We start from the raw sequence: 22,300 nt of genomic DNA, 5'->3' as shown, positions 1-22,300 counted from the left end.
AGATAGGGACTGGTCTTGTATAGATCACAGCTTGTCTGGGTGAAATTCCCAGCAGTGTCTCCAAAGAGAAAACAAAACAGAGAGGGGAAGAACTAAAGAAAAAGACACCATCTGGGTGAATCATTTCTATTACCGTGTGTAGATTCTTTGCATAGCACCCACTCTTCTCTGGACAAAAGTCTTAGTGCAGAATTCAGATATTCCAAATGTTCTCTGATACCCTGAGCCTTTGCATTTGCAGACTTCCATGTAAGATGGGAGTGGACACTGCACTCTTCTGAAGGCCAGATTAAAGCATCTAGCGCTTTCTAAAAGTTGGGTGTTGCTCACACACTCATCTGGGCCACCTTTACTGCCTCTTATCTGTAGCCCACATTCAATACACCCACCTAATCCCTGAGACTTGCTCCTTTGGATCTTATAAAACACTCCCAGCACCTCCTAATAAATCTTACCAGGTAAAAAAGATCATTGTTATCATTCCTTTCGAAACCTATGTTTTTTTCCCAACTTCCTCTTCTGCACTGTGATGGAGTACATTTCCAGCAGGTTCTCCGTTTCTGTCTTGAACATTCTCTCCCCACCTCACGCCCCGGTTGATTCACACCGGAAGATTATAACAATAGCCCGTCAGTATGGCGCTGGTCAAATTTCACGTGGCTTACCTGCTTTATGGGACTTGATCCCGGTAGACGGACCTCAGAAATGATTCGATGGTGGCTCAAAAATCCGTTCGAGCATCAACCAACACGTAGTCAGAATCCTGGCTACCTAACATAAAACACAAGGTAAATCATGACAAGAGACAATAAAACTTGCTCCAGCCTCAAACGTTTACTGCTCAGACCTTGGGCTGGTTGCTGAATATAAGCAGAAACATCTAGGTGCCTGCCATGTGCAGCTGTGAGCATTGGTACAGACCATCTAGTCAGATGCATTGCATTTTGCCTCTTTTTCTGAGGTAGACACCCAGTGAGGAAACAGAAAGTCTGTGTCACTGTTCAAGAGAATGTCCCCATTTCTTGGTCTCTTATTATCCTATTGTGTTTTGCTTTTTGTGCTGTGGAATACTGCTCCTTAACTTTTTAATTCGGTGGCATTAGTGCTGAAGACACTTCAATGGCTACAACCACCCCCAAATTTACCACTTTGTTATCCAGATTATTTTGAATCATAGCCATTTGAAAACCAGCAGGTGAAGGGAGAGGCTTTCCCTGAACTTCCTTCATTTGCCTAAAGACACGTCCTCCAAAAGGAACGCAACTGTCATGGGTGCCCTCCTTGGGAGTGTCATCAACTGGGAAGATGGTCTCCTGTCACAGGAGAGGAGATTAGACCTCCAATTTACCCGCACACAAATTCGGTCAGAAATTGTCCTACCTCCACCTGGTTTTCCAAGGGCCCAGTCATCTTTCCTAAAATCATTTACTCTCCCTGCCTACATCCCCCTTCCCCTCCCCTATTCAGATCCTAAATTCTAAAGCCACCCCTCTGAGTTTTTTCCTGGGTATCCCCCACGTATACAGGAGATAGACCTGTTAATAAACTTCTGTGTGTTTTTCTCTTGCTAACCTGTCTTTTATTACAGGGGTCTCAGAAGAAAACTCTAAGTGGTAGAAGGAAAATTGTTTTTCCTGTGCTACAGTATCCTTCATGTAACTGTAGGTGATTATTTTTCCCTGCAACTCTTTTTACACAATTTCCTAGTGTTTATGGCATAATAACCTCGGACCAAAAATGAAAACGTAGTTTCTTATTTGATGAGGATGGCACAGTGTGGTCATTAACGACTTTCGTTTAAATTGTCTTTGATACTTGATACGAATTGTCTTTGATGCTTGAATTTAATATATCCTCATGCTTAAATTGTTTGTACTTACTTAAAAAGATTTTTAACGTTTTATTTATTTTTGAGACAGGGAGAGACAGAGCATGAACAGGGGAGGGCCAGAGAGAGGGAGACACAGAATCTGAAACAGGCTCCAGGCTCTGAGCTGTCAGCACAGAGCCCGATGCAGGGCTCGAACTCATGAACTGCGAGATCGTGACCTGAGCCGAAGTCGGCTGCTTAACCTACTGAGCCACCCAGGCGTCCCAATTGTTTGTACTTACTTCAATCATTGGACTCAAGGATTATCTTTGCTGTTATCACCAAAATCTTGGGGAAAGCTATAGTCATGAATCTTGAAGCAGACCAATGTTTTCTTAACACTTTGACTACACTTTGGGTTCTGAAGCCTGTGTTTTTTTAGAGAAAATAAAACCTCATTTGGATGTAATTTCATTTTCTTAGTGTTACCTTACTTCATAACCAAAGAATCAACCCTTCATTCAATAACGTATTTGGTGAACACCAACTATGTATTGGTAGATGTTCCGAGTGCCGGCAGAGGGTGGTGACAAGGACAGGGAGTGTCACTGTCATGAAGCCTATTCATACAATAAGCAGATAGATATGTGAGCAAAATAACTTATGCCACTGTGCTGCTTCATGTGATGGAGAATTTGAAACAAAGAAATGGGATAGTCACAATGTCCCCCGGAGATTAAGAGTGATTCCAAGTTGGCTGGTGGAGGTGATATTCTCAACTTGTGGTTGGAGAAGGTTCCCCAGCACAGATAACACTCAGACTGTCCTCATGAAGACAGGGCAAGGCAGACACAGAGCGTGGGGAAGAGGGCTTGTCGCTTAATAGGGAAGAAGAAAGGGCTGCCAGTCAGAGGCCAGTGAGCAGAGAAGAGAGGAGGAAGAGAGGAGGCTCAAGAGGGGAGTAGGGAGCAGGGGCCACTCAGAGCCTTGGGATCTTGGGAACAAGTTTGCATGTTATCTTGGGCTGAATGCGAAGGCTTTGGATGGTGTGAAGCTGAGATGTGTTTCTGCCAAAAAATCACTCCGTCTGCAGTGTGAATATACAGTAGGAAGGGAAGTGCGAGGTGATGCAGCAAGAGACAGACTAGCACAGTGTGTAGGAACTAGAGCTCCAGGCCATCTGGGCTAGAGTGGCAGTGGTAGCCAGGGAGAAAATAGATAGGGCCGGCAGGATCTAATAATAGATTGTATATGCGATATGCAGGGAGGAAAAGAATCAGGAGGTCTGGTGGGATTTTTGTGTATTTAACATAGATGGGTATATCTATGGAGAGATGATACATAGATAAATAGATGATAGCTAGGGAGATAATAAATAATTACTAATTTAGGAGGTAGGCAGATGATACGTAAAGATAGATGATGCAGAGATTGATGACAGATGGATAGATACATAGATGATAGATAGATATGATGGGTTGATAGATAGATGATAGATAGATAGATAGATAGATAGATATGATGGATGGATAGATTGATGATAGAAATGATAGATAGATAGATGATAGATAGATAGATAGATAGATAGATAGATAGATAGATAGATATGATGGATGGATGAATAGATATGATGGATGGATAGATAGATGATAGAAATGATACATAGATGATAGATAGATAGATAGATAGATAGATGATAGATATGATAGCTAGATAGATAGCTAGATAGCTAGATAGCTAGATGATAGAGCTATCAGTAAGCAATTTGTTTCTTACTTTCTGGTACGTGGACAGAAAATTTCAATGGTTCTCTCCATTTTCCAACAAAGTGACTGGAGATGATTATTGGTTTTTGTCATTTTGACTTGGTCCAGGTGAAGCTAGTCTCAGCTAAATAGCAAACTACACTCTGAGAAAGTCTACCATTACTCAAGAAAAGAAGTAAAAAGAAAAGCTTTACATTCAGAGTTCACCCCATCGGGATCCCCATTTCCACTGTGAAAGCCAGCTAACACCTGAATGCCTGAATGTGGACTGAACCTCATGGTCCTAAGGAAGCACATCTGTCCTGAAGAAGACTCACAGTCACATTGACCCACCATCTACAAAAGATAGACTTGTCCCAACATCCTACTGAATGAAGGTAGGTCCCTCCTCTCCTCCCCTCTCCTCTCTTCTCCCCTTTCTCCCTCCCTCCCTCCTTCTTCCCTCCCTCCCTCTTCTTCCTTCCCTCCTTTTTCCCTCCTTCCTTCCCTTCCTTCTGTCCCTCCTTCCTTCCCTCCCTTCTGTCCCTCCTTTTCCTTCCTTCCTTCCTTCCCTTCCTTTCCCTTCCTTCTTTCTCTTCTTTTTTCATTTCCTTTTCTCTCTCTTCTTATTTTTCTCCTTATTCTTCTCCTTTATTCTTCCCTCTTCTTCCCTCTCCTTCTCCTTCTTATAGATATCTTTGGATTCTTCCAGAACGTAATTTTAGATTTTCATGAGCTGGGGGTAAGGCACTGTGCTCCTAGCAGGATTTGACAGAGTGTGGTGTCTGGGGTTGGGTTCGGCAGGAAGCCGACTAAGAGGGTGATTCGCAAGCACAAAGTTTATCAGGATCAACACCTGTGTACAGAAAGGCAAGCAAGCAAGACTGCACACAGAACGAAGGGAAGGCCATGGCATATGGGCTGCTTCTAGAAGCTGGAAAGTCAAGGACACGATTCCTCCTCATGCCTGCAGAAAAAACCACAACCCTGTCAACACTATGCAGGGGATACCTGCATCAGACTTCTGACCTCCAGAACAGTAAGATAGTAAATTTATGTCATTTAGCCACTAAGAGTGTGATAATTTGTCATAGGAGTGATAGGAAACTCCTACACCTAGTAAAATGTTAATGGTAGAACCTGTGTGACAGGTACATCACTGTTCAATGAAAAAATCGTTCAAATTGTTTGTATGTTTTAAAATTTTCATTATTACATGAATATATTATTGAAAATAAGAAAAACATGGTAGATCACCATAGTAGCTACTTTGGAATCCATTCTGTGGGAAGAGAAGGATCTGACTTTAGAATCAAATTGGGGATTGTGGAGACTGGGGAGGGGGTCAGACAAGTGGGGGCTGCAGGCAGGCAAGTTGGAGTTTTTCTGGAACATGTATTCAGACGAAGGTCTCAGCTTACCCAGTTCTGCATACCCCCTCAGAAACAAGAAACCTGAAAGCTAATCAGTGTCTCCCTCCAGACTAGGGATTACTTATTCATTGATTTTTTAAAGGTTTTATTTATTTATTTTGAGAGTGAGAGACAGAGAAAGAGAGAGAAAGGGAGAGGCAGAGACAGAGGGAGAGAGAGAACAGGAGGGAAAGAGAGAGAGAGGGAGAGAGAGAATCCCAGGCAGGCTCCTCAATGTCAGTGCAGAGCCTGATGCAAGGCTCAGACCCATGAATTGTGAGATCATGACCTGAGCCGAAACCAAGAGCTTGATGCTCAACTGACTCAGCCACCCAGGCACTCTCAAGGGTTATTTATTCATTCTTGAGCAGGTTGTTTAATCCAGAGCAGGTGTGTAATTGTCCATCCTCAGGAGACTCACAGGATGGTATCTCCCAGACATCCAATCCTGTTCAAGAGGATTTCTGGTGGACCTCACTTCTTCCATCTCAGCTACATTTCTTGGATTGGATCTAGGCTCATGCAGGGAAGCTTCTTTGGTCTGTCCCTTCATTTGCTCTTGAGGAGAGCTCCAGCTCCATTGTCCCGGATGTCTGGAAACTGTCACACCACCTCCAGAAATCAAAGAGTCCCACTGGACACCAGGACGACCACATCCAAGAACCTAGAGACATGGATCTTCTTTTACTCGTTTGTTAACGAAGCCCTCTCATGCTCTAGGCACTCTTCTTGGTTTGTATTATTTAGTTATTGCTGTGTGACAAATCATCCCCAAACACAGCCCTGAAAACAGCAAACGCTGATTATCTCACAGCTTGTGTGGGTGTATCTCACAGGTGTGGGGTGGCTGGGCTCCTGTGGCTCAGGGCATCTGATGGGGTTGCAGCCCATGTGTCGGCAGGGTTGCCGTCCCATCTGTGGCTCACTCATGTGGCTGTAAGCAAGCTTTGGTCTCTTGTTTCATGGTGCTCTCTGTCTCTCCACAAGTTTTCCTCACAATATGGTGGCTGACTTCCCCCAGGTGCAGGTGCACACACAGTCGATAATGTTGCAGGACAAGAACCTCCTACAGGGGTGGGAACCTGACACTGTAGCTTAGGGAACCTGACCTGAATACTTATAACGGGCAGTCAGCCGGTCTGATCTTTCCTCTCGAGGAAGACATTATCTTTACCAATAAATTAATGGGGAGTAAGTAACCGGCTACTTGCTTGAAGGGAAGACACTATCTGTCTTCGAAGGCTGTTAGCTACACAGACATCCTTGGAAAGACAGTCCACAAGGAAGGCTACCAGTTCCTCTGCTTGTAATACATGCAGAAATGCAAGAAATTCAAGAATTACGTCTCCACATCTTTTTAATATGTCTTGGGTAAATAATAAAATTATTTAGGGGTATATAATGGTGCCTTTACTATGTCAAAAACCGAGATATAACGACTCTCAGTCTTCAGGGAAAATAGGGTGAGAAACTCCCCCATAGGGTTAGTCTCCTTCCTGGAAATTAGACCCTTGCTATTCACACTGTCATGTTTCACTGCTGCTTTTGAGCTTCCCAGGGCAATCCTAAAAGAAAATTGATCTTTGGACAACTCCGGGGCTTTCAAGTGTGAGTCATCCTGACCATGTGAATTGGGAAGTTAATTGCTACCATAACCTCCCTGAAAAGAAGTGAAGTACAGTGATTCAACATCATCAGCAATCCCAAACCAAGGTCACGTTCATTGAGCAAGTGCGGGCCTTCTGGACCATAAGGAGGCCCTGAATGGAAGGTCATTATACTATCAAATGTGACACCTTTTATACCTTTAGAGATGCCTGAGGGGTAAAAACTGACAATAGTTTGTTTTAATCAGGTTCAGTGCGTGTGTGCGTGTGTGTGTGCACGGGCGCGTATGCACGTGTGTTTATGAGCAAGTCTTTATCATCAAGTCCCTTCATTATGAGGGATATTTTGGACGTAAGTTATTACATAACGACAGTCAAATTGTGGGTCAGAAAGAATAAGTAAAAGGAAAGATCAAGCATTTCGTGACCAATATGGTAAAACATCTTAATGTGCTTTTAATTCTACTCAGCGAGTTTCCACAAATTACCTCGACATCTCTACTTATGGCAGACAGAATCGAGTAGAGAAGTCACTGAAAAACAAGTTCTATGTTGTAGTTTATATCTGCGTGAATCACTGGAGCACCCAACTCTTCTCGGATGATATACGCATAGGTGTGTGCTTGTAACCTAAAACAGAATAAGATGGAGAGATGGAGAGATGGCGATGGCGGGAGAGAAAGAAAAGACTGTAAGGAAGGACAGGAAGCCACGTGACTCAACCATTCTTAACATTCACCTGGGCTGACTTTCCTGGAGCAACGTACAGATGTGATGACGGGTGAGATGTGGCCAGTAGAAAGGGAGTATTTATCCAGACTGTGGGACCTGTTCACTGTGTAGCCCTATTGGGTACACTGCAGATGGCACCATCTGCACTCTTGTGCTTTAGGGAAATCATGTTCAACCTCAATTAACTATGGAGGAGGGGAAAAAAGCTCATTACTAAGTTTTAAAAAGAACTTAGCTCCAACAAAGCACTTCATCACTTAAGAGACTGATCTTAGAGTAATGCTGAAGGGAATCTGAGTGCCCCCGTTCATAACTGTGGTCATGGTGGCACAGTGCTTTGCACATATTGGTGGTGAGGGTGGCATATTATAAAAGGAAGTCACTGGAGACCACGAGCTGTTGAAAGTGTGAGTAAGAACGATGTGTCTTTGGCTGCAGACAGAGAACTGGAACTACGAGCTCCTACTCACTGCTGTAGCTGCAGTCAAGTGGGCTGTAATGATCCCTGCCCTGTGCTAGGCACACCCTGACATAATCCTCTACTGCAGTGCACCAGGATGGTTTGTGTGACCAATAGAACTCTACTGTTGTGCAGGAACGGTATATGCCTCCCAGCCAGTTAGGTCGTAAAATACATTCTGGCGTCTATCTCGCTCTCTGTCTTGGCTCACTCATTCTGAAGAAAGCCAGTGGCCCGCCTTCTTGTAAGCACATTCAAGCAACCCAGTGGAGTAGGCTGAGCAGTCCGTCGCAAGGAATGGACACGTGCAGCTAACAGGCTTGAGGCAAACCATCCTGCACACAGATCTTCCAGCCCCAGTCAAGCCTACAGACGCCTGCAGGCCCAGCTGACGTCATGAGATAACCTGAGCCACGAATACCCGGCTCAGCCACTGCAGGATTTCTGAGCCACAGAAGCTGCGAGGACATGAACGTGTGCTATTGTAAGAGGCTACATTGGGTGTCTATTTTATTGTGACACGGCATTAGACGACTGAGGAATATAATCACCCACACCATCCTGCGCTGTGGGAACAAAATCAAAACATCGAGACTACGGCTGGAATGAGAAGTATTCAACATAGAAACTTTGGATGCTGTTTGGCATCAGTGTGCAATGACACAAGTGTCAATGACCTCGATAGTCAGAGATTAGTGTGATAAATATTACTCACAGGTAACTCATCAGTTGCCATGATCTCATTCTGGCAAATATTATAGTCAATGTATTAAAATGCAGGATCTTTCAAAAAAATTTCTTAACGTTCATTGTATTTTTGAGAGAGGGAGAGAGACAGAGCCTGAGAGGGGGAGGAGCAGAGAGAGAGACAGGGGGAGACACGGAATCCAAAACAGGCTCCAGGCTCTGAGCCGTCAGCACGGAGCCTGATGCGGGGCTCCAACCCACGAATCAGGAGATCATGACCTGAGCCAGAGTTGGACGCTTAACCGACTGAGCCACCCAGGCACCCCTAAGATGCAGGATCTTTGTAGATGATCATATTGAAGTATAAAATAGTTTTATTTTTTTCACCCATGTTCACATTTGAGAAAAAGATACAATTAATCAGATTTATGCTTGAGCTACACATGCTTATTCTAAGGTCCTCAAGGGGTGAAAACTGCAAAAAAAAAAAAAAAAAGTGAGTAAAATTCAGGAAAAGAAAGGTAATTAAGGGGGAAATGATGTCTCACAAGTACTAAATCATGTTCTAAGCTATAGTAACTAAAATACAGTTGACTCATAAACAACATGGGTTTGAATTGCATGGGTCCACTTGTCATTTTTTTTCAATAAATAATTGACTCAATAAATATTTGTATACAATATGTAATACACAAATATATTTGTATACGGTATTTGTATACAAATAATACACAAATAGAATAATGCAAATAATAGCACAATATATACTGAATGCATCAATAAGTATAGAATAAATACTTACAGTACTGTAAGTGTATTTTCTCTTCCTTATGATTTTTTTTTTTTTTTTTTTTTTTAATTTTATTTTTGGGACAGAGAGAGACAGAGCATGAACGGGGGAGGGGCAGAGAGAGAGGGAGACACAGAATCGGAAACAGGCTCCAGGCTCCGAGCCATCGGCCCAGAGCCTGACGCGGGGCTCGAACTCACGGACCGCGAGATCGTGACCTGGCTGAAGCCGGACGCTTCACCGACTGCGCCACCCAGGCGCCCCTCTTCCTTATGATTTTTTAATCACATTTTCTCTTCCCTTATTGTACTGTAAGAATATAGTATGTAATCATATAACACACAAACTATGTGTTGACCGACCGTTTATACTATTGTTAAGGCTTCCAGTCAACAGTAGGCTACTAGTGGTTGACAAAAGTTATACGTGGATTTTTGACTGTGTGGGGGGTCGGCGCCCCCAACCCCCTGTCTCGTTTGAAGGGCCAACCGTAGTTTGGTTCTGACTCACAGGATATGACAAGGATACTTAGGAAACGATAGTTGACAGCAATAAAAGTTTAGGTATAATTTAAATGCCCACTGGTAGAAAAATGATTACATGAACTATGCTATACCTTCTCAATAAAATTCATGTAAGCATTTAAAAGGATGAATCATCTCAGTATAATTATGGATCCATCTTCCAGTAACTTTATGTGGCTAAAATAAGATGTAAAACAGGCGACCTAGAGATGCTACACATGATTACTGCCACACTTCACCCTTGTTCCTGCAAAAACAGTCCCGAGATTCACAGTGACAAATCTTTCCTATGACATTTGATTCTTTTTTTTTATTTTTTTATTTATTTTTTTTTTTTAATTTTTTTTTTTTTTCAACGTTTTTAATTTTTTTTATTTTTGGGACAGAGAGAGACAGAGCATGAACGGGGGAGGAGCAGAGAGAGAGGGAGACACAGAATCGGAAACAGGCTCCAGGCTCCGAGCCATCAGCCCAGAGCCTGACGCGGGGCTCGAACTCACGGACCGCGAGATCGTGACCTGGCTGAAGTCGGACGCTTAACCGACTGCGCCACCCAGGCGCCCCATGACATTTGATTCTAAAGTGACCTGAAGGATTTAGTTGAAGTGTGGGCTCCTGAGGTAATTGTTTCAGTGGTTGAGACAGACTGAACTCGTTGTGGAAGAATTCAAAATGAACGTGGCTAAACGTGCGAAAAAATACAGTATTTTCAGACATAATGACCTCTAGATATTTGAAATGTGGTTTGAAGATGTTCATGAAGTCTTCATTTTTATATATTCAAATAGAACGCTAAACCCAAAGATCAGTAGCATATCTGGCTGTGAAATCAGTCTTGGGACGAACAGGGCATATTTAAAAAAAAAATGGCCTTTTTTAAAAAAATGCCTAGGGAGGAAAGAAATAGAAATACACATTCATTAAAAAAAAATGTATCCCGCCTGTTTCCGATTCTGTGTCTCCCTCTCTCTCTGCCCCTCCCCCGTTCATGCTCTGTCTCTCTCTGTCCCAAAAATAAATAAAAAACGTTGAAAAAAAAAATTAAAAAAAAAATGTATCCCTATTCCTTCAAAGTTCAAGACTGTTAAGTACTGGGCTGTAAAACTCTGATCCCCTAAATGTTTATAGAGCATCTATGAATATGGCTCTAGTTACAACATTTTTCCCCCTTCTAATTAGTTTCTCAATAAAGACAAAATAAGGGGGCCCGGGTGGCTCAGTTGGTTAAGCGTCCGACTCTGGATTCGTCTCAGGTTATGATCTCATGGCTGGTGAGTTCAAACCCGGCACTGGGCTCTATGCTGACAGCACGGAGCCCTCTTGGGATTGTCTCTCTCCTTCTCTCTCTACCCCTACCCCACTCACGCGCAAGGTCTTTCTCTCTCAAAGTAAGTAAACATTAAAAAAAAAAAAAAAAAAAAAGGATACCGAATTAGAGAGTGCTATACAGAAGACGTAAGGTTGTCTTGGCAGAAATCTGTGGAGCCCAGAGAGAGCTACTTAATTAAAAAGTTGCACCACGATCAATCAGAATACAATAGGAAGAATTACATTTTACAAAGTCACAGAACAGTTCTGGCATCTGAAACAGCGAGGACTGATTAAATTTTCCTCTTTCAGATTCTACTGTAAATCCAGACTTAGAAACAGTCCTCCTTACTCTGCCTTTCAAAGTATTGAATAAGGAACTTCAAACTTCTATTATTTTCCCAACGCTACGAAATCGCAGTAAATCTGTATTCCCTCTTATCTTTAATGGAAGAGACATCTCAGTTCTGCGTAGAGGGAAAAGTAAATGACAAGAGTCACCACAAGCAACAATTCTTGTATCAGTTGTTCTGCATAAAAATTAGTTATTCTGTTTAACCCCTGGCTCTCAGGTGTCAGGGAGAAAGACTGGTCCCTGCAAACTCTTGGAAAAAGCTACTTCTTTGTACTGCGAAATGTTTCAGCTCTCAGTAGGCTAGGACCCCCCCCACCTCCACCCCGCCCCGCCCGCCAGCTTCCCACCACTTAAACTTGATTTTCCACTGTTAGGTGAAGGATGCTCAGAGAACATCACATTAATTTCGGCGGACAGTAAATTTTATCTAATTCAGCAAGCAAGCTTGTGTTAATTAGGCCTCCCAGGACGAGTGATGGCAAGACAGCTTCTCTTACTGATCGATAAGCTCACCTCTAGCAGCTCAGGTGGAAGGTTACTGGGGCTTCCGAGTAAGAAAGAGGGTCCCATTCTTGCGAGCCAGCTGTAGGCGCCTACCAGTGCGACAAGCGGGCTGGCTGCGTACAAGTAACATCACCCCCTCTTCCTGTCCATCTATCCCCGCGGAGGTCGGAACTGCCCGGGGGGGCGGGGCGGGGGGGGGGGGGGGGAAGGAACGGTCCCTGCAGTCGCCTGAGGCGGCTCAACGCCTTCCAGCCTTGAGCCTGATGGATGGGGACATCAACGTGCTGACACAGCCAGCACAGATGTGCTGTTTGATCCCAGGGACGCGAGCCTTCTTTGATGAGAAGGCAGGAGCATCAGTACACGCAGCCTAATTTCCTGTAATTCTGCTCTGCGGTCACTTACAGGCAACAGGGTATTAAGAGCCCACAAGGCAGTGTGTCCCTCCTGGTGGCCTTTGTCAGCAAAGAGCCCGACGCATGAGTGTCTTTGGGGTGAAAGACACCACCCTGGCCAAGGGTGTGAGTGTTCAGGCCTCTATCAGGTGGGAGACGCGGAATCTCCTGGAAGACCGTTGGGCTGTCACGGCTGACATTTCTGTATGGAAACGGCACAAAGGAAAGGACACATGCTTCGGTGACACAGGACAATGAGGAGCACGCTTAGAAAAGGTGCCGTGAGGGGGGTGCGGAGGGAAAAAGGCCAATGCTGACGGGCTGAAAGCATCACTTATTTCCGTGGCTTTTGCCAAACGGAAAAAGAGATGTGGCCGTCCGTCATGTGCTTCACGACAGGCGACCTTCTGTGTCAGGTCTGAGTTGTTTTCCGGACACGGGCATTCTGGGTCTCTCCACTTGGACCTCTCTTCCGTAAAGGAAGAAACCCTGGTCCGAACAATCACCCATCGTAGGTTAATATGCGTCTCTTCCTCGTTGATCTCAATATCCAGAAGCACTTCCTGTGCGATGAATTAAATCCTGGCAGTAGGTGACCATGCGTGTTTCCCGGGGGCTCGCTGGGTTTCCAAGTGAGACATTTGCAAACACTTGCTGGTCTTCCGTAGGAGGGCGTGACACGGGAAGGAAAAAAATGCAGGAGGAATGGAAACATTTAAGGTGAGTGGAGGCAACAGGATTTTGCTAATACAACATTTTGCTTTCCCTCAGACTCTTAAGATGAAGAAAGACCACAATGGGTTCTTCAAGCACGGTTCGTATCTGTGTTGGTGTGCAACGCCTTCAATAATAATACCGCCCTCGGTAATAATGCAAATGAGCCCGTGCTTCATGTGTTTGCATTTACGAAGCACCTTGGCTTTCGTATTCTCACTCAAGCCGCCACAGGGATCATGCAAGGAAGGCAAACTATAGAACCCATTTCACAGACGGGAAACTAAAGGTCACAGAGCATGCATGGGTGGCCCCAGCCTCCTCCAGCCACTACCAGGTCCAAGCTGAGGTTCACGCCTTCTACCCCTATTGGGCTTTACCACGCTCTTCTGTAAAGGGAGCATCTTAATGCCAGCCAGTGGTGGAAGGACTAGTACCCCGTTTCAGAGATGGGGAAACTGAGTCATGGAGCGTTTAAGTAAATTACCGAGGGCTATATAGGGGTGTGACACGGGCAGTCTGGCTCCAGATTCTATGCCCTTAGTCTCCACACTAGACTGGGTGACAGCAGCTCATACAGGAGGGACGATGTCAGGAGGGTACAGTCAGTGGGAAATGGTGGCACCACCAGAGGGGGGAGCCCCGAGCTGACCTTGGAGCCATGAAACAGCATCCAAGGTGGGGATGAGACCTTTGCCTTTCATCCGTCAGTCAAAGGACATGCAAACCCATTCAGTATTCTTGACCTGAGTCAGAATCTACCTTTCAACCCAAAGTATGATGCAGCAAGAAACAGTCCACCAATAAAGAGACATAGATTAGGAGAGGGAACGGGTCAACAAGACATGTCTATCTTCTCATGGTGGGAATCCTCAGAGGAAAGAAGTGGAACATCTACAGAAAGGCAAAAGCAAAGATGAAATACATTTTCCAGTTTTTAGGCAATAAAACACATCACACCCAGCAACCTCATCACTCGTAAAACACGTGCTTTGCACGGAAGCCACTGTAACCAGAAAAGAGAGACAGGCGGCGACTGCAGAAGGGAAAGTGTGGCCCCTTCTGAAAGACTGCCTCATGGGAATTCAACCTTATCTCAAATTTCTCTCTTATGAACATGATAATTCCTAAACTTTTGATAAGAGATTTACATATCTCGGAGCTTGACGCATTTCTTCACTGCTGAAGGAAATGGTACAATCCTATTTTACACCGCTGAGAAATTTATAATGGTAGCAGATAAGAAAAATAGGCCAGAGTGTCTGAAACACACAGATTAACGGTCTGCATCGATCAATTCGCCAGATAATTGCACAACCGTTCCTGTCACTCTGTACAGGAATGGCTTCAAGGTAAATAATATTGATGCTTTCTCTTTTGTGATATTTTAATTATATTCGCAAGACTTATAGTCACAGGCCAACATATGGTAATTTAATTCGGGAGAATGCTTTCGTTATTTCAGTATTAAAATTAATACGTATTTCGTTGATGAGTTTGATGTTCTCTGCAGTGGATGTAGCGTGAAACTTTAGAAAAGTGTTTGAGATGATGTGATTGGAAAGGTTCCAGAATTAATGGCATATAAGAGAAAAGAGTGTGGGGCATCTCTATGAACTGTATACATACAGACATCAGGCACGAGAGTATATATGTATTTACAGTGCCGTCAGCAATTGGTGAAGAATTCAGGCCATCGGATGCTTCTCCCTCTGCTTTGAGTTTGTACATCTGACCAAAAAGTTCCCTCAGAGCTGGAAAGATCCCAGGCAAGGGATCCCGCTGGACCCAGCAAATGTGGTTGTAGTCTCTATTGTTGTTTGATGTCCTAGAGAAGATAGCTACGTTTACAGGGGCAGGATTGCCTTCCTTCAAGGACCCTGGGAGGTTTCGCGCACTCCTCTATGTACAAATAGCAGTAGCATCCACGCAGTTGTGAGAACGAACATCTCCAGCTGTTTCCAAGTGCTCCCTGAGCAGGGTGGGAGTGCCGCTGAAGTGACCCCTGGTTGACAACCACTGATTTAATTCAACCAACGTTTCATGGGCTGTGTTGGATGCCAAGTAGACGTCGCAGAACCAAAGAGACTTTCTACCCGTCCGCACCATCCAAAGAGAGGTCGTGGAAGGGGAGAGGCATCCGACCAAGTGACCAGAGAGGTATTCATGAATCACAAGTTACCATAAGGTCTGTGGACAGAAGTCTGGGGCAGTGGGAGGAGAATTTGAGAAGGATCTAATGGATGAAGGAGGAACGAGGGAAGAGCTTTCCAATGAAAGGACAGTTGGTTGTTGGAGACAATAATAGAAGTTTCTGGAGAAGATGAGGTGAAGGGCACCCAGACCGGGAGGCAGCATGTTGAGTCCTGAGGGCAGCAAGTCACAAGCACGGGTAACGGGAGGGCCAGGGGGCATGACGTCCAGAGAGCAAAGGGAAGGAAAGTCAGGAGCCACGTTTTGCACAGCAAAAGAGGGCACGGCATGAATTTGGTAGTTCATTCTAAGGTCAGTGCTCAGCCAGAGGTGACGTCTGAGTTGAAGAATTTCATCATCGACCGGTCCCTTTCACTGGTCATTGGGAGGCTGAGTGTAGCATAGACTGTAGCGTCGGCCCCAAAGGGAAGGTGGCTGCAGCAAAGCCAGTGAGACAAGGTGGTGCTTTGTCCTACCGTAGACGATCTGGAGATGCTGGCCGTGTGGCCACCTCCTCTCAGGGGTGTGGACGGCTTCCCCAGCACCCCCGTGCCCTGCCTGTGTGTGTCCTTCATGGCACTTGGGATTCATAACGTGCAGTTTGGCTTGTGTTTATTGTCTTCCTTGTGTCTCTCCTTTCCCAAGCTTCTTCCAGCCACACCCTCATCTTCAACCTGGGTCGGGGGTGGGGGGGGGTGGGGTGGGCATTTTGAGAGTCAGCCAGGCAAGATTTTCGGACACATGAGAGGTTGGGAGGGGAGAGTGATGGGACAGAAAAGGTGTGAAAGTTGGACCTGGCGGGGGACGCGTCCTGGAGGTATCGGTATTTCCCGAGACGGGGGACGGAGCAGGAGGGTGACATTGTGGCAGTGGATGGTGAGAGAGGGAGAAGTGGAGAATTAAGTGTGTAACTTGTTAAGGTTGAGATTCCTCTGCGGTGACAAAACAGACAGTGTCCGTCATGAGAAAGCTGACAAGGAGCCATCTCAGAGGGTGCCACTGGGAAGGCTGGGTATTGGGTTATTTTTGCTTTTAACAATCTCGATCATCTTTATGTAGCTAAGCTGAAGCAATGCCTCCAAGTAGCTATTGTTTTTGTTTCTGGTCTCCTGCCCTTTGTTTTGCTGTCCCTCTAATTCCTGATCAAGATCGTGGAATAAACGTGCAACACGGGCAGAGAAATCCCATATCCAGGTACAGACACAGTTGTATCAGCCCACGTTGGCTGTTTGTGATTGCTGCCCCGGGTTTTAGGTAATTGTAACACAACAGATAATCAAAGGAGGCATCTCGATGAAACGGCTGACTGAAATCTTTGTGGGTCAAAATGTGGTTTTCAGTATCTCACCCTTCATGGCCCGGGTCAGGCTTTGGCCACTTGCACGTGCAAGAGAAACCACGTCCCTGCGTCTCTGGGTTTTGACATGGGAAGAGGAGGAGCGTGGGCGTGGTGAATTTTTAACGTGTGTGATACTGGGAGAGAACGCGGGGTGTGTGAGGACCAAGCCTGTTGCGGGAGAGAATAAGACGCCGTCTCTTTTCAGGATAAGCAAACCAGGTCAGCACCATCCCACAGAAAGACCAGCTGTTGGCTGGACCACTCTTGCCCTCATCCCCACTTATGAGGATGGATATTCAAAGTGATACTCTGGCAGGCTGAAATTTCCACGTGCCATACAGACAGACGCAAAGGGATGTGTCTCTATCATAGATCCTGGGAAGCATTTGTTAACGAGGCGAGACAAGGAAAGGTGGCTAAATTTGACTAGGGGAAAATATGTTCATGAAGGGAATAGCCAAAATGATGGTACCAGCTCCGTTTAGGGAAAGGAAGTCTGAAAAAAATATATAAAGACAAAAGAAAGACATTGCATAAATGAGGAATACAGTCTAGCAGAGAAATGTTTTTAGCATTAGGGAAATCGGGCTCCGACATATCCATCATTTACTGGTGGCATGACAATATATCTGGGCCCCAGCCCCCTCATGTATATCAAAGTACTTAATAGCAGGGAATGACATGAGATTAATGTCCAGGATACCTTAGTCTTTCATCTGAAAATGTTTCCACTATTTGTATTTTTACTCTCATGTCTAGAAAATAGTGCTGGATACAGCCATTTACTACAAAATATTTTTCACACCTTGGCCAAACTTTAGGCAGACTCTCTATTAGAAAACCTATAAAAATTTCATAAATATGAAATTAAAGCCTGCAGGAATGTAAATTTTATTCTGTGGTTATGATGTGTGCCTCCAGGAAATGACCCTTGATATGCATAAAGCTGTAGTGCATTTATGCTCTGATTTCGATGCCTGGATAGTAGAAATAAAGCTGCCCGGTCCCTTTCCCTTTCATCTGAAATTGCCAAACTAAGGGAGAATCACAATAACAACCATGGCTCTCAAGCATGTTTATGTTCATTATTGCAGCTAAGCACAACAATGTATTTCCTGGCTACTCAAAGTAGTCAAGTTAGAGATGTTAAACTACAGATGTAAACTTACCTACCCTTGGAAATACACGATTGAACTAGTGTCTTGAGTCTACCAGCATGTTTGAAGTACCTTATAGTATCCAATACTCAAGTCCAAGGACACAAAGATGAACAAGAAATATCCCTTATCCTCAAAGAGAAAATGGTTGGGTTGGCAAGTCATACCTCGAAACAAATCAGTGCAATGGTGTGAAAAGAACTAACCTACCCAGAGGCAGCAACGTAAGAACACGTCCTTGTCAGGTGAGTGGACATCTGCCCAGTTCCTGGACACAGTGTGTTTGGCATTAGGCACATGAAGACAATTGAACCTGTTAAGGGTTGTACATGGTCTCATAAGCCAAGCCAGACCAAAATGCTGGCCCACTGCTCTTGCCCCGCTCATGAGCTAATCTCTCTTTTTCATTCATCAATCCAGGGTGTTATCATGCCTTCATGGACCACAGTAAAAGGTTACGTGGCCTGGGTGGTTCAGTCTGTTAAGCATCCGACTTCGGCTCAGGTCATGATCTCAGTCCGTGAGTTCGAGCCCCACGTCAGGCTCTGTGTTGACAGCTCGGAGCCTGGAGCCTGCTTTGGATTCTGCGTCTCCCTCTCTCTCTGCCCCTCCCCCACTGATGCTCTGTCTGTCTCTCTCAAAAATAAAATAAAGCCTTAAAAAAAATTTAAATGTTACTTAGCCAAGAAGGTGTGCCATGGTGGGGGGTGGGGGTCCCTCTCATATTACTTCCCTACCTACACACCAGAGTTCTTCAACATTATGTCCATCAGGGTGCTTTATTTATAACAAATGTAATGCCTTTTTTATCTTGACATTAAGACTCATGCATGATATAATTTCCCACAATCAGAATTTGAAAATAAATCCGTATAGGGTCACCTGGGTGGCTCAGTCAGTCGGTTGAGCGTCTGACTTTGACTCAGGTCATGATCTCGCAGTTTCTGAGTTTGAGCCCCGCGTCGGGCTTGCTGGTGTCTGTCTGTCAGTGCAGAGCCCATTTCAGATCCTCTGTCCCCCTCTCCCTGCCCCTGTTCAACTTGCGCTCTCCCAAAAATAAATAAATATTTTTTAAAAAGAAAGAAAATGAATCTGTATCATGCTCTATCTATGCTGTAAAGGAGAAAATCAAGGAAAATAGTTCCAATTAAATAATGCATACCCCAATGCATTAACAGTTAGGCCTGATTGCATGAGATTATGTAAGTAAGTAAAGACACTGGTGCCTCCTTAGGAAGCATAAGCCTGAGTTTAGGAAGAGATCAGAAGACATTCCAAAAGGAAAAGGCAGAAGTGGGAAGAGTAGAATGTAGAGGGCACTAGTAACAAGCAGCATTAACATAAGGACCAACAGGGGTGCCTGGGTGGCTCAGTCGGTTAAGCGTCCAATTCCGGCTCAGGTCATGATGTCGCAGTTCATGGGTTCAAGCCCCGCGTCGGGCTCTGTGCTGCTGACAGCTCAGAGCCCGGAGCCTGCTTCGGATTCTGTGTCTCCCTCTGGGTCTGCCCCTCTCTCACTTACTTCCTGTCTCTCTTTGTCTCTCAAAAACAAATAAACATTAAAAAAAAAATAAAACAAACATAAGGACCAACAGACAGTATTTCTTTGACAATGTTAAGAGGAAAAGAAAAGGGAATAACAGCAAGTAAAGTTAGGCTATGTGCCAAGACAAATTATAGGCTGTCTGAGGGGAGAGATCCAGATAGATGGCATTGCCTCGCACAAGCTTGGGTTGCCCTTATTTATAAGCATAGTATCAAATGTTCTGCTCAGGATATGGAATGAAACAGACTGTGACACACTATCACAGAAAACATGGTCCAATGTGGAAAGTCTTCTGTGTGTTAAGATGATTCCAATATGGTGAGTAGAGGTCGTATCAGTGAAGTGATTTCCCATAATGGTGTTCAAGATTTGTCAGAATCCTAAGCATTACCAAGTACAGATGATTCTTAAACATCGTGGGGGTTAGGTGCTCCAATTCCCACCTCCTCTTACAGAGTCAAAAACCCAAGTAAAACTTTTGACTCTCCCAAAACTTAATTACTGATAGCTTACTGTTGACCAGAAGTCTTACTGACAGCATGAACAGTAGACTCACACATTTCTGGTATGTTCTCTGTATAATATACTGCAGTCTTACAGTAGCGTAAGCTAGAGACAAGAAAATGTGATTAAGAAAATCATAAGGAAGAGGGGCGCCTGGGTGGCTCAGTCGGTTAAGCGTCCGACTTCGGCTCAGGTCATGATCTCGCGGTCCGTGAGTTCGAGCCCCGCGTCGGGCTCTGTGCTGACAGCTCGGAGCCTGGAGCCTGTTTCAGATTCTGTATCTCCCTCTCTCTAACCCTCCCCCATTCATGCTCTGTCTCTCTCTGTCTCAAAAATAAACAAAGGTTAAAAAAAAAATTAAAAAAAAAAAGAAAATCATAAGGAAGAGAAAATAGATTTATGGTATTATGATGTATTTATAGAAAAGGATCTGCATAGGAAAGGACAGTCGTTTAAGGGTCAATTGTATAATCTTGCTGATGGCACATGACACTTAGATTCAAGAAAATTGTCCTGGGAGGAAAAATACTTGAGTTTACAGAGGAGATAGAGTTCCTTTGTAGGCATCGATCATTATGAAAAGGTTTTTCACCGAGGGGGTATCTAGTAAGGCTTTTGAAAACCATGCAGGATGTGGGGGTCGTTCTTTGTGGTGGGGCTGCCTGTGGGTTCCAGCATACCACGCTGAGCGAATCCAACCTCGAAATGGTTAAGGGTGGTCATTAAGGCAACTACTAAAAATGGCCTCCCAAATTTCCCAAATGTTCCATAAGGGGGCAGCACCATCCCCGTTCAGAAGTACTGCGACTGCCAGAAGTCCATGGTAAGATTACCTAATTGTTAAGTGAGCAACTGTTGACCTCTGACAGGATGAAGGATGGGGGGAGGATGTGGAAAAAGAGAGTGATGTATGATGAATACCGGCTGAGGCTCAGGACTGAGACACGGGGCCCAAGTTCGTGCAGTCACTGAACTGCTCATTGCTACTGTCCCCCCACCCAAACGACAGTGGGCGGGAAGGCACTGCTTCACCCCATGAACCGGAACCCAGCAAATCCAAGAACCCCTCTCTCTTCTTCCTCACAACCAAGTTCTGACCGTTACAAATGAAGGTTTCACCCGCGTGTCTTGAAGACAGTTGCTCTGGCGAATGTACCAGGACCTTCAGTATTGGGGGCGGAGTGAGTGGCCCATGTGAGCAGGGACGCATAGATCTGGAAACAGGTATGTCTCCCTTGAGGGCCATCCTCTATCCTCTGTGTATGTCATGTTCACCCGTTAACACTTGTGGCTCATCCAGGCGAGAAGGGGCTGTAAATCAGAGCGTCGTGTTCCACGAGTAAATGTGGCAAAAAGGCCAGGCATCCCTGACCGCCCGAACGGTACCATTCAGAAGTGGGAAAGAAGGAGGCAGAGGCCTCCAGGAAAAGAGGTCATCCCGAGCGAGAAAAAGGAGAAAATAGAACACGCAGGGGCGGGGGTGAGAAGAGTGAGTAACGGAGCATGAGCAGCTGACATTGAGATGTTCCCCGGGGGTGGAATCACGCCAGGGGCAAGCCGCACGGTGGTCCTGTGACTTCTGTGACTTACGGGCGTCCTCTGAGCAGAAGGATTTGCATCTCTGGGCTGGAGTCGCTGCCGTAAATTATGGGGAGAAAGGCGTGCACAGACACCCTTTAATCTACCATCCGGAGGCTCAGGGCGAGACATCACAGAAGAGCACCATGGCGCCACGGCGAGTGGGGAGTGAGGTCACGCGCGTAACTTTGAAACACTCGTGTAGCATGGGTGGTGGGTGGGAGTTTTTGCAATTCTGTCAAACCCTTCAAGTCTTCACTGAAGGGTCCCAGAATCCCTGCTTTAAAACCTGCGGAATTTGCTAGGTTCCATTGTCATGCAAATCACCACCTCCCAGGAGGTCTGTCTGCCTTTGCTTAGGGTTCTGGGCAGCTGCTGGGAGCCCGGGGTGAGGGGGAAGGATGGATGTGGAGCTTAGGAATGTGGATGCGTGGATGTGTAGACACCGAGGTCAGGATTTTATGTCTGTGTGGGCACCATGACAAGAAGGACGCACGTCAAGGTCTGAACAACCATCCAGAAAACAACAACCCACGCTCTCTTTCCACTACGGGACACTGAGAAGTTCAGATTTTAAAGATGGCTCCCTCCACATGCATGGAGCACCCTCTCTTTGTAAAGGGCTCTTCTCTTGGCTTTAAGAAACGAACAAGGCTTGGTCCAGAACAAATGGGAAAATGAGTCTTGCATGCAAAGAGGGCAGAAAAAAGAATGGTCATTGCCAAGGGGCTGGAGGCAGGGGAGACGGGGAGAGTGTTCGATGGGTATAGAGTTTCAGTCTTGCAAGAGGAGTTAAGTTCTAGAGTTTTTAGAAGGTGCTCCGTCAATAATCTCCTTATTTCTACCGGCACTAAATATGTTCAGATAGTGAAGGGAGTGGATTGAGAGGTAGGTTGGTGCTTTTGTTTCTTTTGCTGATTGTTTTAAAATTGCTTTCATG

The 22,300-nt window shown here is 45.1% G+C and overlaps 1 protein-coding gene across 1 annotated transcript in view; it reads right to left on the bottom strand.

Annotated features, from left to right (window-relative positions):
* Positions 1-663: 663 nt before the first annotated feature.
* The window catches only part of LOC145714926 (pseudouridine-5'-phosphatase-like), a 292,524-nt gene continuing 270,887 nt past the window's right edge, over positions 664-22,300 (bottom strand). The window contains exon 6 of the transcript XR_014137061.1: positions 664-771. The gene's annotated coding sequence lies outside the window, so the exon portion shown is untranslated. The remainder of the gene's footprint in view (positions 772-22,300) is intronic.

The sequence above is a fragment of the Panthera onca genome, chromosome Y (assembly GCF_046562875.1).
Source record: "Panthera onca isolate mPanOnc1 chromosome Y, mPanOnc1 haplotype 2, whole genome shotgun sequence".
Taxonomy (NCBI): domain Eukaryota; kingdom Metazoa; phylum Chordata; class Mammalia; order Carnivora; family Felidae; genus Panthera; species Panthera onca.
This window is presented reverse-complemented; position numbering and strand designations above follow the sequence as displayed.